At 41.2% G+C, this 15,553-nt stretch overlaps 1 pseudogene; it reads right to left on the bottom strand.

Moving 5' to 3' along the window:
• Positions 1-434: 434 nt before the first annotated feature.
• On the bottom strand, positions 435-14,752 carry LOC115951957 (annotated as a pseudogene).
• Between the last annotated feature and the right edge of the window lie 801 nt (positions 14,753-15,553).

Here is a 15,553-nt window from a genome sequence, read left to right as displayed (position 1 = left end):
AGATCTAGACCTTAAAATTTCAACTGCAATAATGTCCTGTAGTTTTAAAAACTGTTGCAATCTAAACCCTAGGGCGACTCTATCAATTAAAAGTAGCAAGAATTCATGAAGTGTCAATTTGGACAACACCTTTTATTGAAAATTTACATGCGCATCTTGTAAGATCATATAAGTATATCAGAATACAGCTTACCAGCATTAAAAAAAAAAAAAAAAAAAAATTCACACTTAGGCCACGTAGCAACTCAACCCTTTTTAGGATGAATCCCCTTTGTCTTCAGCTGGCATAAAAAAAAAAAAAAAAAAAAAGTTTACAAACATCATACAACACTAGCAACCAAATGCACGTTTTACTTTTTTTTTTTTTTTTTTTTTTGCTTTTATTAATTTATATTGCAACCGTAAAAACTAAATTTAACCAAGATAAAATTGTCCCCAGCACCTGCGCACCTGATTCTTTTCTTTTGTGCTCGTCGATGGAATTTCTTTCAAAGATTCACCCAAGGGAGGATCTTGATAAGAATGTCATCAACATGTTTGTAATACCGTATTCTCCACCTCTTCCAATACACTAGAGGCCCAACAACAACCCAAAAGCCAAAAATAAATCCAAGTTCTGCGCTTATGTAGTTCTTCCAGTCTGTCCAAATCCAAGATTTCGACTGAGTTTCTTCAAATGTTGGAGGCAACGCTCCTGGCTCATCATATTTGCACTCTACTTTCAAAGGGAAGCCACATAATCCTTTGTTTCCTTTATATGAAGTATCCAAGAACGTAGCAAACAGCTTGATTTGAGGAATCTGCCCACCAATTGGTTGAAAGAGAGGTTTAGAACTGATAGGAAAGTAAGACCATCTGCAAGTTGCATCGGTATCGCCCCAGTAAGCCTATTGTTTGATAAATCTAGCGACTCAAGATGACTCAATTTTCCGAGAGATGGTGGGATTGAGTTTGTGAAAGCATTATGCGACAAGTTTAGGACATATAGTGATTTGAGCTCCCCTATTTCTTCTGGTATTGGTCCTTCAAGATTGTTGCAGGAAATGTCAATAGAGGTGAAGATATTTAGAATCTTCACTAGATCGAGGTCTTGACCTTTACTGGTAACTGTTATTGCATCTTGATAATAAAATTTACTTAATTTTAGGACTTCAAATTGTATATGATTGAGCACTGGTTGGACTTTGTCTTCATCATTTCGCATTGCCTTCGTAGAAAAGGATTTTATTTGAAGTTGACCAGTAAACTTGTTTGAAGCTAGGTCTACAATTTGAAGCATTGGCCAATTGACACTTGTTCCTCCACAATTAATAGACCCGAAAAGTTTGTTAAATCGCAAGACACGTAACTTGGATATGCTCCTCAAGTAACATGGGAAGGCATCCTCGATGACCAGTTACCAATATCAAAGACCTCCAAATTTCTACAATTGGCCAGAGACCGTGGAACCACTCCTTCAAGTAAGTTTCCATTGAGATTTGGAGTTTGGAAACCACAATTGTCAGGAAATATATCAGATATTGTGCCACTTAGTTTATTTCTCCTCACATCCAACACCCCTAGATTCTTGCTCATCTCGATTAAGCATTGGGGAATTGTGCCATTCAGGGTATTGTTAGACAAATTAAGAACTTGAAGATATGTAGCATTGCATAATGATTGAGGGATATCCCCATGGAATTTATTGCTTGAAATAGAGAAGAAATAAGAAAAAAAAAGGGAGTCACCGATGCTAGCTGGTATGGCAGAGTTGAAGTTATTCATCGAGAAAGCCAAGTATATGGCATTTGGCGGGAGAACTGGGAGTTCCCCCTCAAGCTGGTTGGAGTGAAGGTCAAGGAAATAAAGGACAATTAAACTTGAAAGATTGAGTAATGGTCCTTCCTGAGTCATCACTAGTTGGTTAAAAGAGAGATCTAAGTGCACAAGATTACTAAATTTCCAAATCCAGTTGGGAATCTCTCCATGAATCTGGTTATTTGAAAGGTCCAAAATGTTTAAATTGGATAGGTTTACCAAGAAATCAGGAAATATTTTCAACTTGCAAGAAGCTAATTTTAATCTGGTAACATGGGAAAAGGAGGATAATGAAGAATTAGTTCATTATATTCAATCAACAAGCTATTGTATGAAAGATCAAGATCGAAAAGATTTCTTAACTGTTGAATCACATTAAACTGCAAGGATCCGTTAAATTTTTTTGAAGAAAGTAGGAGATTCCCAATACTTCTGAGTTCAAAGATAGACATGGGTATTGGCCCTTCCAAGTAGTTGCTACTCAAATCAAGGATCTCCAGTTGGCAAGAAGAAGCGTTGGAAACTTGATTGAGTTGACCAGAAAATTGGTTGTTGGAAAGTTGTAATGTTTGCAATGATGGAAGGGAAAACAGGGAGACGGGAATATTTCCTTCAAGGGAATTGTAACGTAAGTCAAGATTCACTAGATTCAGAAGATCTTTCCAGTTAAGGAAATGAATCTTACCTGTCAAATGATTATGAGAAAGGTGTATCTGAGTCAAAATCTTGGTCATACTGAATGATGGAATTGGTCCGGTGAAGTTGTTTGATGACATATCCAAATAAACCAATTGAGTAAGGTTTGCCATAGAGCTCGGGATTGATCCACTGAAATTACAAAGTGAAAGATCAATTATGGACAGCATTGTTAGGTTACCAATAGAATTTGGAAGCGTCCCTTGAAGTAGTTCATTATTTGATAAGTAAAGTGTCTGCAGTGTTTGAATTTGGAAGATCTTTTTTGGAAATGTTCCATTTAATCCACAAGAACTGAGATCCAAGGAAGTCAGATTTGTGAAATTTGCAAAAAAATCTGGAACTGGAGCATTAAAGGGATTATTATTGAGATGAATAATTGAGAGGGACTGAAGCTTCGATATGGAAGAAACAAAAGGTCCTGAAAGATAACAACTTGACATGCTCAATACCCTTAGATTTGGCAGTGATGAAGATAAAGCCTGACACCATTCATTCCCCGCCGCTGATATATTTATACCATCAAGACAAAGTTCCCTTAGCTCCGAAAGGTTCTGAACTAGCATAGCTAAATTTGGGTCCTCAAGTTTCAGCATAGCATCACTCAATATATAAAGGGTAGACAAATCAAGAGTAACCAACCTTGTGAGGTTCGAAATCGCATTAGGGATCTGCACTGCAAAGCAAGCATTTGACAAATTCAAGTAACTCAAATTCTTCAGCTTTCTAAACTCCGTTGGAATCGGACTGTTGAAGCAGTTATAAGCCAAATTCAGGTTCTCAAGATACTTGAGACTGAAAAGGCTACTTGAATTTTCAAGCCCACCTATGATAGTTTCGTTGAACAGGTTGAGACCAATAACACGTCCCTCCTCTCTGCAGGTTACACCTTACCACAAACAGCAATTTTGACTTTCATTCCAGTGTACCAGTTTTGTGGACGAAGTAGTATTGAATTTGAGGCCGTTCTAGAATTGGAGCAAATAGGATCGTTGATCACTAAGACATTGGCCAGACACCACAGAGATACCAAAGCTGACGAAAAGTGAGCATATTGGTATCAAGAAGAGCCATGAAAAGTAGGGAATTTTCATTGGGGGCTGTAATAAGAAACGCTAATACAATCAAGAATTGAAGAGGTGATGAAATTAATGGTTAGTTCAGGAGGCCAAAGATCTATGAACATGGCCTTATTGACCTGTGACTCAAAAGTCTTGGTGGGCCCAAAAGGCCAAAACCACTCAGAATGTAGAATTGGGAGGTAAACGTCGTACTCAACACAGTGTCTCTAGCGTAGACAAATATATAGTTGTCATTGACTCGTTGCAAATTTTACAAAGATTAGGTAGAAATCATATTAACCAAGGCTAGGACGCCCCCTTTTCTTTTTCTTTTTTTGATTTGGACGCTTGGTTTATTCGGTTCTATGAGTCGCAAATTTATACAATGTGTGAGAATAGATAATTATTTTGTAATTGCAATATAATATATAATTTGTTATCAAAAATTTTCTGAAGATAATTTTGCTCTCCTTGAAAATTTAAAAATTTCTATTTATTTTTTATTTTTCTTTCTCTACCAATATATCATTATATATATATATATATATATATATATATATATTAGAGAGAGTTTCGACCTATGGTTTTCACTCTTAATTATATCGTTTTATTATCAGACTAAGACACCAGTTAATTTTTGGTATAAGCGGTGATTGAACCATAAATTTCTTATTCAACCATGAGAGACTTTACCAGTTAAGTTAATTGGAACCCACTATCATTATATTATTTTGGGTGTGTTTGATTGATATTATTCTTGTATAAGGTGGCCCTTATTCTTCGAAATTATATTATAGTATGCTATTTTTTTTTTCTACAACTAAACATTTTAAGTTTTAAATAAATTATTCAAATACTTCATTCTCTTAAAGGAGATTATCATGATAATCAAAACTCATAAAAAACTTATACTGAATATGTATAATTTATTCTTTAAATTTTATTGTACAAAAATTGTTCTTCCAAAAAGTAATTTCCATCACTCTATTTTTACAAATATATAAAATTTTTATTTTTTTTACTGTTATTATTATTCATTTTTTGAAATGGTTCGTATTCTTCTAACTATTGTTATTATGCATTATATTTTCCTAATTTCTTTTGATACAACTAAAATTTTTAAGGTTTAAAGTTATTATTCAAATTCTCATTTTCTTAAGGAGATTATTATGATAACAAAAACTTCTCCTATAATTGCAATTAATATTACTCAAATAATTGATAGTACTCTCAACCAAAATTTTTCTTTTTCCATTCTTAAGTAAGTACACCGAATTGGACCAAATGGACCGAAGTAAACTAAAATGGACCAAATTAGATGATGGACCAAAGTATACAGGATGGACCAAATATACCGAATTGGGCAAATGTGGAACAAATGGACCGAATAGACCGAAGTGGACCGAGTTGTATCGAAATGTCCCAAAGTGGACCAAATTGGGCCGAAGTGAATGAAGTAGATCAAATGGACCGAATTTGACTGAAATGGACCAAAGTAGATCGGATGGACCAAAGTGGACTGAACATGACCAATTTTATATGTTTCCTAATTTTTTTTCTTTACAACTAAAGTTTTAAGTTTCAAATTTCTTATTCAAATTCAATTATCACTTCCAAAATAACTAAGTATTAACTCGGAAAAAAAAAAAATCAAACCAAAGCTATAAGAGGGAGAGAGACTACTTGCGATGAGAAACTCAAAAATACAACACCAATAGGGATTAACCTAAAATAAAGTTTCAAAAAACACAATGATTCATACACCTAAAGTAGACTTGTACGGAAGAATATAAAATCAAGAGAGAGAGAATAATCACTTTTCAAGAGAGAATATGAGAGAGAATAAAAAATTTATTAAAAATAAGATGAGAAGAAAAAGAGTAAAAATAAAAGATATAGAAATAAACACCAAATTATCCAAGTCATGCTATGTGATAGAATAACATTATATTTCTTATATACTATCTTTATAATTCAATAAGATAACATCTATGAAATTAAAGAAAATAAAAAAGATAACAATTTAAAAATACAAAAATAAATCACATCAACCTAAAGCTGAGTTATAAAGAACAAAAAAATTCATTAACCTGAAGTAGAGATGCAAGAAAAATAATAAAATTCACCAAAAAATGAAACAAGAATTAAAGAGAGAGGGAGAGAGAAATAGTCTTTTGTGTGTAGGAAAACTATGCATAGAATGAAAGAGTGAATTGCAAATTTAAAGTAAGAGGATAGCAATAAGAAGAGCCAAAAATAAAAGGAAGATAAAGGGATAGAGGAAGAACGATATTAAGATAGATAGTAGTGGGGATATGAAAAGGTAAAAGGGAGGGGAACGGTTGTAGAATATGTAAAATTAAATTGGGAAATTAATTTTCGAAAGATGATGAGTTGATAGAAAGAAAAAAACGATTGATTATAGAGAATGTGTGAAATGAAAAAAAAAAAAAAAATTCATGACATAGCGATGATGCGGCTCAATTGGAGCGTAGTAACAATAAATACTACGCTTCAGCATTTAGATATATATAGACTAGTGAATTTCTTGCGGGTGTACATTATAAAATTATTATTATATGAAAACATTCTGTTAAAAAATTATCCTAGTAATACATGGTTTGAATGAACTCAAAAATATTTAATTATTTTGAGTTACATAATTGCATAATTTTTAGTGTCTTTGATTGCATGTATTATTAAATTTGCTTTTATGTTTTACTAGTTTTACTCGTTTTTTTGTTTTTTTTTTTTTCCAATTATTTCTTAAGCAATTAAAATTGAGCAGGAATGTCATATTCCAAATAAATTGTTTTAAAATATATAAATTAGAAAAAAAAAAACTAAATAAATTTTTTTGGAAGAACCCAACATTTAATAATTAGTGCACCACCTATAGAAACATAATACTTAGAAATGAATGCATGTACCTCATGAAACACATAACAAGAAATTAATATATTGCATGTCATTAAAATTAAGAGTATTCTATTCCTTTTTCTAGGCATGCGCCACATGGTAAAACTTTAGGGTATTGCAGCTTGGGATAAAACCTGAAGAACAAAATTATTAGTTGGAAACTTAGGATAACATATATTAAACACCTTTTATTTTGAAGATTTATCAACCAACACGTTATCAAGCCATTTATGATGCACAATATCATCTATTTTGGTTTTTATTTTATTTTTTTTTGCTATAAAAGAGAGATACATATCTTGCTAAGTGGTTGCACCAAAATTATTTTAAAATTTATATATTAAGAAAATAAAATTATTTATGGTTGATGTGGGGACCGGCCCAGAATAACAAGTTGGTTGGGCCTTGGGCCCATCTGAGGACGATCCTGTCCGAAGAGACGCGCGGCCCGTAAATCCCTGCCCAAGCCAACTGGGCAAAGAAAACACGTCCGAGGAGTAATTCCTCCTTGGACATCCCAAAGTCCAGATCAATGATGCATTCCTGTTACTGTAGCCCTCACTCCAAACACCTAAAAAGAAAGAAGGCTCAAAATATCCCAGCAAAGGCTGTCACCACCACATTAAATGCACCACAACTACTCTCCTGGCCGCATTAATGAGGAGAAGACCCCTGAACAGTGTTACCTTGGTCACTGCAACTCACAAAGAACTGGTAAGGGCGTCTGATGGGACAGATGCTCAAGTGGATGTTTGGATGATCAACAAGTGTAGGGCCCAGATGATAGGAAAGGACCTATATTATATATAAGAGTCCCCCAGAAAGAGGGGAAGGAAGAAAAAAAAAAGGGAGAGAGAAGGAGAGAGGGAAGAAGGAGAAAGAAGAAGTCTTTGTATGGAAGTAGGTCCATGAATAGAACTTCAACTTTCACTTATATTTTCGTGATTTACATTTCTACATCCACTAAGAACATGCAATGAACCGTTTGAGCCAACTGGAACCGAGTTCTTCAGCCCATACTTTACAAACTTCATTGTGTGGGACTTCTTGGGCCAGGGCCTGATCATCCAGGACCGGGTTAACGAAAATCGTGTCCCTACAATTGGCGCCGTCTGTGGGAAGAATTAGGGTATCAGCTAACACAACGGTCGAGCATGGCAGAACTAGGTCCACACCAGGAGAATCCCCACCAGGCTAACTCCCAATAGACACAACCCATTGAGTCCCAGAGGCAAAATAACCCTGCCAACCCAGGCGGCAGGGGGAATCGTGAGGGAAGTGTCCATACTATCCAGATGAGCCAGAGTCACACTCAGATAAGTAGTCACGTATCCCAGAGGCGAGATAGTCATCAGGCCATGCAACGAGAGATAGATGACCTGAAAAGGAAGTTACGACGTGTGCAGTGAAAACGATCTCCCTCTAATTCAGAAGAATCCTCTAATAGGGAGGATGCGAGTTACTGGCGGAGGTCAAGGACCCCCCCAAGTGAAACCTTTTCTTATGAAAGGGAACCACGCCCTGTACGGAAATATGAGAGCCCATCCAGCAAAGGTTCGGGAAACGATGCTATGAAGAGGGCGCTAGACCAGATTTCAAGGTCACCCTTCACGTATAGAATCGAAGGGGCTAAGTTGCCTCGACGCTTCAACGAACCAACGTTCGCCATCTATAACGGCCGAGCAGACCCAGTAGAGCACGTGAGTCAGTTTAACCAAAAAATGGCTATCTACTCGCAAAATGAAGCCCTGATGTGCAAAGTCTTTCCATCCAGCTTGGGACCAATGGCGATGAGGTGGTTCAACAGTCTGAAGACAAATTCCATAGGCTCATACAAGCAGCTCACTCAGGCTTTCTTCTCTCGCTTCATTACAAACACCAGAGTCCCTTGACCCCTCAGTTCGCTACTGTCCTTATCCATGCATGAGGGAGAGACCTTGAAAGCATATTCGGATAGATATTGGGAGGTGTATAACGAGTTAGATGACAACCATGATGATGTTGCTATCAGCACGTTCAAAAGCGGTCTCCCTACCGAGCATGGCTTAAGGAAGTCCCTCACTGGTAAACCAGTTGCCAACGTTCATCAGTTGATGGATAGGATCGACAAGTACAAAAGGGTGGAGGAAGATCAGCTGCAAGGAAGGGGAAAGGAGAAGGCCATCCCCCCCAAAGCAAATGATTTTAGGTCGGAATGATATAACCATAACCAGCCAAGGAGAGATTTTTCGAGACAGGCTGGACAGAGTAATACGCAAACGGTGAATGCCATGTTCAGGGAGCCAGTACAACAGGTGCTGGAGAAAGTAAGGAACGAACCCTATTTCAGATGGCCAGGAAAGATGGCTGGAGACCCTTCCAAACGTAACCAGAACCTATACTGCCACTATCATCAAGACCATGGGCATATCACCGAGGATTGCAGGAATCTATGGAATCACCTAGATCAGTTGGTTCGAGAAGGGAAGCTACGTCATATTCTGCACCCATCGAACGGCCATCCCGGTCAAGCAATGCAAGAGCCTCGAAAGGATGTGTCATTGAGACCCCCCACCGGAACGATACATGTCATCCTTGCCGCACCAGGAAGAACTAGGCCACCTCTTTCTAGGGTACTGGCTATTGATCGGCTCCCCTCTGAGGACAGGCAAAGGGAACCCAAAAGGTCAAAAAAGGGAAGCTCCTTGATACTAGGATTTTCGGACGAGGATAAGAGAGGAATTATCCAACCTCACGACGATGCACTAGTGGTTACGTTAAGAATTGGAGGCTTCGATGTGAAAAGGGTGTTAGTAGATTCAGGAAGTGCGGTAGAGATAATGTACCCTGATCTATACAAGGGGCTGAACCTGAAGTCGGAGGATTTGACAGCTTATGACTCCCCCCTTATCTGCTTTGAAGGGAAGACTGTTACGCCAAAGGGGCAGATCAGACTACCTATACAGACTAAATTGGAGGTGGTTGAGGTAAATTTTATCGTGGTCGACGCTTACTCACCCTACACCGAGATAATTGCCAGGCCATGGATCCACGCCCTGGAAGCCGTATCCTCCACACTTCACCAAAAAGTAAAATACCCATCCAGAGGACGAGTAGAGGAGATTCGTGGAGATCAGGCTATGGCCAGGCAGTGTATGGTGGCCGCCATCTTACATCGGTCCCATGTCGAGTCCTCGGCCCCTAAGAGCTTATAGCAACCAGCCGCCTCGGCAGGGCAGGACGATGGGCTAGCCGAGGAGATAAGGTGTGAAAGTTTAGATAAATTCGCTGTCAACAACGATCCGGAGAAATTTTTCCAGTTCGGCTCCAAGTTGCCTTCTCAAGAAAAAGAGGAACTGGTCAGATTTCTTAGAAGAAATGTAGATGTGTTCGCATGGGACGCCTACGACGCCCCGGGAGTTGATCCTAGCCTTATCTGTCATCACCTGAATGTTAACCCGTCTTCCACTTCGAAGAAGCAACCACCCAGACGCCCCTCAAAGGAACATGCCAGTGTCATAAGAGACGAAGTGGCAAAACTGAAAAAAGCAGGGGCTATTAAGGAGGTCTTTTACCCCGAATGGTTGGCAAGCACGGTGGTGGTAAGGAAGAAAATAGGGAAGTGGAGAGTCTGCGTGGACTTCACAGACCTAAACAAGGCGTGCCCAAAGGACCCATTTCCCTTATCACGAATCGACCGATTGGTGGACGCAACCGTGGGTCACCCTCGAATAAGTTTCCTGGACGCCTTCCAAGGATATCATCAGATACCCCTTGCGTTAGAAGACCAGGAGAAGACGACTTTTATGACGCCCATCGGAAATTATCACTATAAGGTGATGCCGTTTGGACTAAAGAATGCAGGGTCAACCTACCAAAGGATGATGACCCGGATGTTCGAGCCACAGCTGGGCAAGATCATTGAGGTTTACATAGACGATATGGTTGTGAAGAGTAAAAGGGTGTCCGAGCATGTGAAAGACCTTGAAATAATCTTCGCTATCTTAAGGGAGCACAGGTTGCTGCTGAATGCATTCAAATGTTCATTCGGGGTCGGGTCAAGGAAATTCTTAGGGTATATGGTAACCCACAGGGGAATAGAAGTAAGTCCCAATCAAATCAAAGCAATTAATAGCCTACAGGCTCCTCGGAATTCGAAGGAAGTGCAGAAGCTCACTGGCATGATCGCAGCATTAAACCGGTTCATATCGCGATCAGCGGATCGATGTCGACCTTTTTACCTCTTGATAAATAAGTGGAAAGGGTTTGAATGGTCGAAGGACTATGTTCGGGCCTTCCAGCAACTTAAGGAATACCTATCACGACCACCCATCATGTCCAGCCCTGAGGCCGACGAGGTACTGTCCGCATACGTCGCTGTAACCCCCCATGCTGTCAGCCTGGTACTGATACGGGATGATAATGGGGTGCAACGGCCGGTTTACTATGTGAGCAAATCATTACATGAGGCTGAGGTGCGATATCTACCCTTGGAAAAAGCAATTCTGGTGATAGTACACGCCATACGAAAGCTCCCTCACTACTTTCAGGCGTATACGATCATCATTCTAACTCAACTCCCCCTTCGAGCGGTGCTTCGAAGCGCCGACTACACAGGAAGGATCGCCATGTGGAGCGCGCTTTTGGGGGCCTTTGATATCAAATATATGCCCAGATCCTCCATCAAAGGTCAGGTCCTCGCAGACTTGGTTGCGGAGTTTGCTGAACCCTCTATAGAAATAATAACCGAGAAGAAAGACATGGATGGAAAATCGGTTGGTACAATTTCAGCAGGGGGGACCTTGCATTGGAAGCTCTACATGGATGGCGCGGCCAACCAAAGAGGATCTGGAGTTGGGATAGTTTTAATATCGCCGGACGGTGCTGCCATTGAAAAATCACTGAGACTCGGGTTCTCAGCTACGAACAATGAAGCCGAATATGAGGCCTTACTTCAAGGAATGACGATGGTTCAAAGATTGGGCGGAAGGGCAATAGAAGTATTCTCGGACTCCAGATTGGTCGTCGGCCAAATGATGGGTGTGCTGGAAGCAGGAGATGTTAGGATGAAAGAGTATCTAGGACAAGTCAAATGCCTACAAACGAGTTTTGAGTCCTTCAATCTGACGCACATTTCCAGGAGTGTAAACACCCATGCAGACTCGCTGGCCACTCTTGCCACGTCCTCGGCGCATAATCTACCACGAATGATCCTTGTCGAAGATCTAGTCCAAGCAAGTCCCATTGGAAGAAACCCGGCCCAGGTCCATCAGATCAGAAAGAGTCCCAGCTGGATGGACCCCATAAAAAACTTCCTCCGAAACGACATCCTACCAGAGGGAAAATTGGAGGCCGAGAAGATACGGAGGAATGCTCCTCGTTTCTGGCTATCGGAGGACCAAAAACTATATCGGTGCTCCTACTCTAGGCCATACCTACTCTGCATACATCCAGAAGAGTTCGAGTCTCTACTTGAAGAGTTACACGAGGGGATTTGTGGAAGTCACACCGGAGGAAGGTCGATGGCACACAGGGCACTCACCCAAGGATACTGGTGGCCGAACATGCAAAGAGAGGCCCAGGAATACACTAAGAAGTGTGATCAGTGCCAGATATTCGCCCCAAATATCCACCAACCCGGAAGGGTCCTCAACCCCCTCTCTAGCCCCTGGCCGTTCGCACAATGGGGTCTTGATATTGTCGGTCCTTTCCCCAAAGCTGCGGGGAACAAGCAATACATAATAGTCGAAACCGATTACTTCACCAAATGGGTGGAGGCTGAACCTTTGGCCAACATTAGGGATGTGGATGCCCAGAAATTCATCTGGAAGAACATTATTACCCGCTTCGGGACTCCACACACGCTCATTTCGGACAACGGTCTCCAATTCGACAGCAAGAGATTTAGGGAATATTGCCGCGAATTTGGGATCATTAATTGATACTCCACTCCCGCCTACCCCCAGGGAAATGGGCAGGTCGAGGCCGTGAACAAGGTCATAGTGAGCGGACTGAAGAAAAGACTGGATGAGGCAAAGGGGAGATGGGTAGAAGAGCTCCCACACGTCTTATGGACCTATCGGACAATGCCGCGACGGTCAACCGGTGAAACCCCCTTTTCGATGACTTATGGGTCTGAGGCATTGCTCCCAATCGAGAACAAATTTCCCACATTGAGGTCTAGCTCATTCACCTCAAACAGTAACGACGAGTTATTGGGAAGAAGTCTAGACCTAGCTGAGGAAAGAAGGGAAAAAGCAACGATCCATATGGCCTATTATCATCAGAAGCTAAGACAAGGACATGATGCCAATGTTAAACTGCGGCCTCTAGGTCTGGGTGATCTCGTAATGAGAAAGATTCTCGGCAGCGCGAAAAACCCCTCTTGGGGCAAGTTGGGGCCCAATTGGGAAGGACCGTATCGCATCACATCCGTGGCTGGGATAGGCGCATATTATCTAGAAGATTTGGATGAGAAAACTGTACCTTGACCATGGAATGTAAATAACCTAAGAAGATATTATTATTAATGAAAATGGCTTTGCCCATGTTTTGTTTCGTGATTATCCTGTGCCCCCTGGTCTATTTCCAACTATTCATAGTTTTAAACAGAACCTAAGTCCTGCATGGCTCCTCGGACCACAGACTTAGGGAAAATTATTACTTATGACAATTTATCCAAGTTTTAAACAGAACCTAAGTCCTGCATGGCTCCTCGGACCACAGACTTAGGGGAAATTATTACTTATGGCAACTATTCATAGTTTTAAACAGAACCTAAGTCCTGCATGGCTCCTCGGACCACAGACTTAGGGGAAATTATTACTTATGACAATTTATCCAAGTTTTAAACAGAACCTAAGTCCTGCATGGCTCCTCGGACCACAGACTTAGGGGAAATTATTACTTATGCAACTATTCATAGTTTTAAACAGAATCTAAGTCCTGCATGGCTCTTCGGACCACAGACTTAGGGGAAATTATTACTTATGACAACAATTTATCCAAGTTTTAAACAGAACCTAAGTCCTGCATGGCTCCTCGGATCACAGACTTAGGGGAAATTATTACTTATGGCAACTATTCATATTTTAAATAGAACCTAAGTCCTGCATGGCTCCTCGGACCACAGACTTAGGGAAATTATTACTTACGACAATTTATCCAAATTTTAAACGAACCTAAGTCCTGCATGGCTCCTCGGACCACAGACTTAGGGGAAATTATTACTTATGACAATTTATCCAAGTTTTAAACAGAACTTAAGTCCTGCATGGCTCCTCGAACCACAGACTTAGGGGAAATTATTACTTATGGCAACTATTCATAGTTTTAAACAGAACCTAAGTCCTGCATGGCTCCTCGGACCACAGACTTAGGGGAAATTATTACTTATGGCAACTATTCATAGTTTTAAATAGAACCTAAGTCCTGCATGGCTCCTCGGACCACAGACTTAGGGGAAATTATTACTTATGGCAACTATTCATAGTTTTAAACAGAACCTAAAGTCCTGCATGGCTCCTCGGACCACAGACTTAGGGAAAATTATTACTTATGACAATTTATCCAAGTTTTAAACAGAACCTAAGTCCTGCGTGGTCCTCGGACCACAGACTTAGGGGAAATTATTACTTAAGGGAAATCATTTCAATTATTACTTATGGCAACCCATATTCAAATTCGCCGCACGGCATCCTTTTTATCTCAACCATTTATATTTATTTACACCATTGCAAACGTTAAATAAAGGGATGGTACCAGCATACATCCATAGAAAACAAAGAGAACATTCTACATTAATATTCCGAGGACAATACAAAGAGAGGTCCTTACAAAAGAACACAAAAACAGGACGACTCTCATTCGAAAAAAAAAAGGAAGTACAAAAATTAAAAGCCTAAGAGCTAAGCCTTAGCAGGAGGATCCTTCTTCTGCTCTGACTGAGGAGGAGGAGCCTCGGAGATAGAGTCCATGGCGGGATCCTTCGCTTTATCAGGCACAGGGACGGCATCAGGCACCGCCAAGTCCTGCTCAGAAGCTGCTTGGACGCCATCAGGATTCTCTCGGATCTCCTGAGGGTAGAAGATGTTCTCAGGCAGTCTCAGCGCCGAATCCGCAGGAATTCCTGCAGCATCAAGGGCGTGAGCCCATGAAATGCTGCAGTAGTCCCTACACACCTCGGGAATCTCCTCGGATAGCCTGGCCTCCGTTTCTTGGACCCCGAGCTGATGAGAAGCTTTCTTTTCAGCCTCTGCAGCCTCTCGGATCAGCTGGGCCTCTTCTTTAACCCGCCTCATCTCATCCTGAGCTTTCTGCAGAGCGGCCTTGAGATCCAGTACAGTCTACTGCTCAGTAGCAAGACTGGTTTCAGTTACGTACAATTTCTGGCGCTGATCCTTTGCTTGGGCTTCAGCATTCTTCAGGCCCGCCTCCGCGCTCTTGCGCTGTTTCTCCGACTCTTTGAACTTCTCTGTTAGTTCAAAGATTTCTTGCTTGAGGGACCCCACGGTCTTCTCCACCTCAGCCCGGGATTGAACCTCAGCTTCAGCCAAGCTGCGGTTGCTACGGCAAAACTCCTCAGCCACAAACACCTGCTGGGTGATCTGCCAACAAAACAAAACCAGAATTAGGACAGAATGCAACAATATTGATGGCTTAATAAAAGGGTGCAAAAATGGCTTACCATTGCAAGGTCCCTCTTAAGGGACAGAAAAAGCTCGGGCTGGGAGAACCACCTGTAAGCCTCTATATCCCGAGGAAGGAGCACTGGCTGCTCCAGGGCCTCAGCTATGTAGCCCGCTCTGCCCCTGTTGTACTCGCGGACAGAGGCAGTATAGGGGATAGCGACCCCGTCTAGCTCCATTTTCGGACTCCATACGCTGGGATTAACGCGCACCTCAGCCCGATTCTCCTCATCCCGGCTCTCCGTAGAGTTAGCCCTCTTACTCCTCTGTCCCCGAGTGGCCTTTTGCTGCTTGGCCGGACGGGGGGCCACTTCACCCTCCTCAGGAATGTCCGTCGGTCTCTTCTTTTTTAGGTCAGGGTTAACCTTGAGGCCAGGGTCAGAAGGAACCTGAGGGGCGATTAGAGGAGGGTCC

This window comes from Quercus lobata, chromosome 7 (assembly GCF_001633185.2).
Source record: "Quercus lobata isolate SW786 chromosome 7, ValleyOak3.0 Primary Assembly, whole genome shotgun sequence".
NCBI classification, from domain to species: domain Eukaryota; kingdom Viridiplantae; phylum Streptophyta; class Magnoliopsida; order Fagales; family Fagaceae; genus Quercus; species Quercus lobata.
The sequence above is the reverse complement of the archived record's forward strand: the minus strand, read 5'-3'. Positions and strand labels throughout refer to the sequence as shown.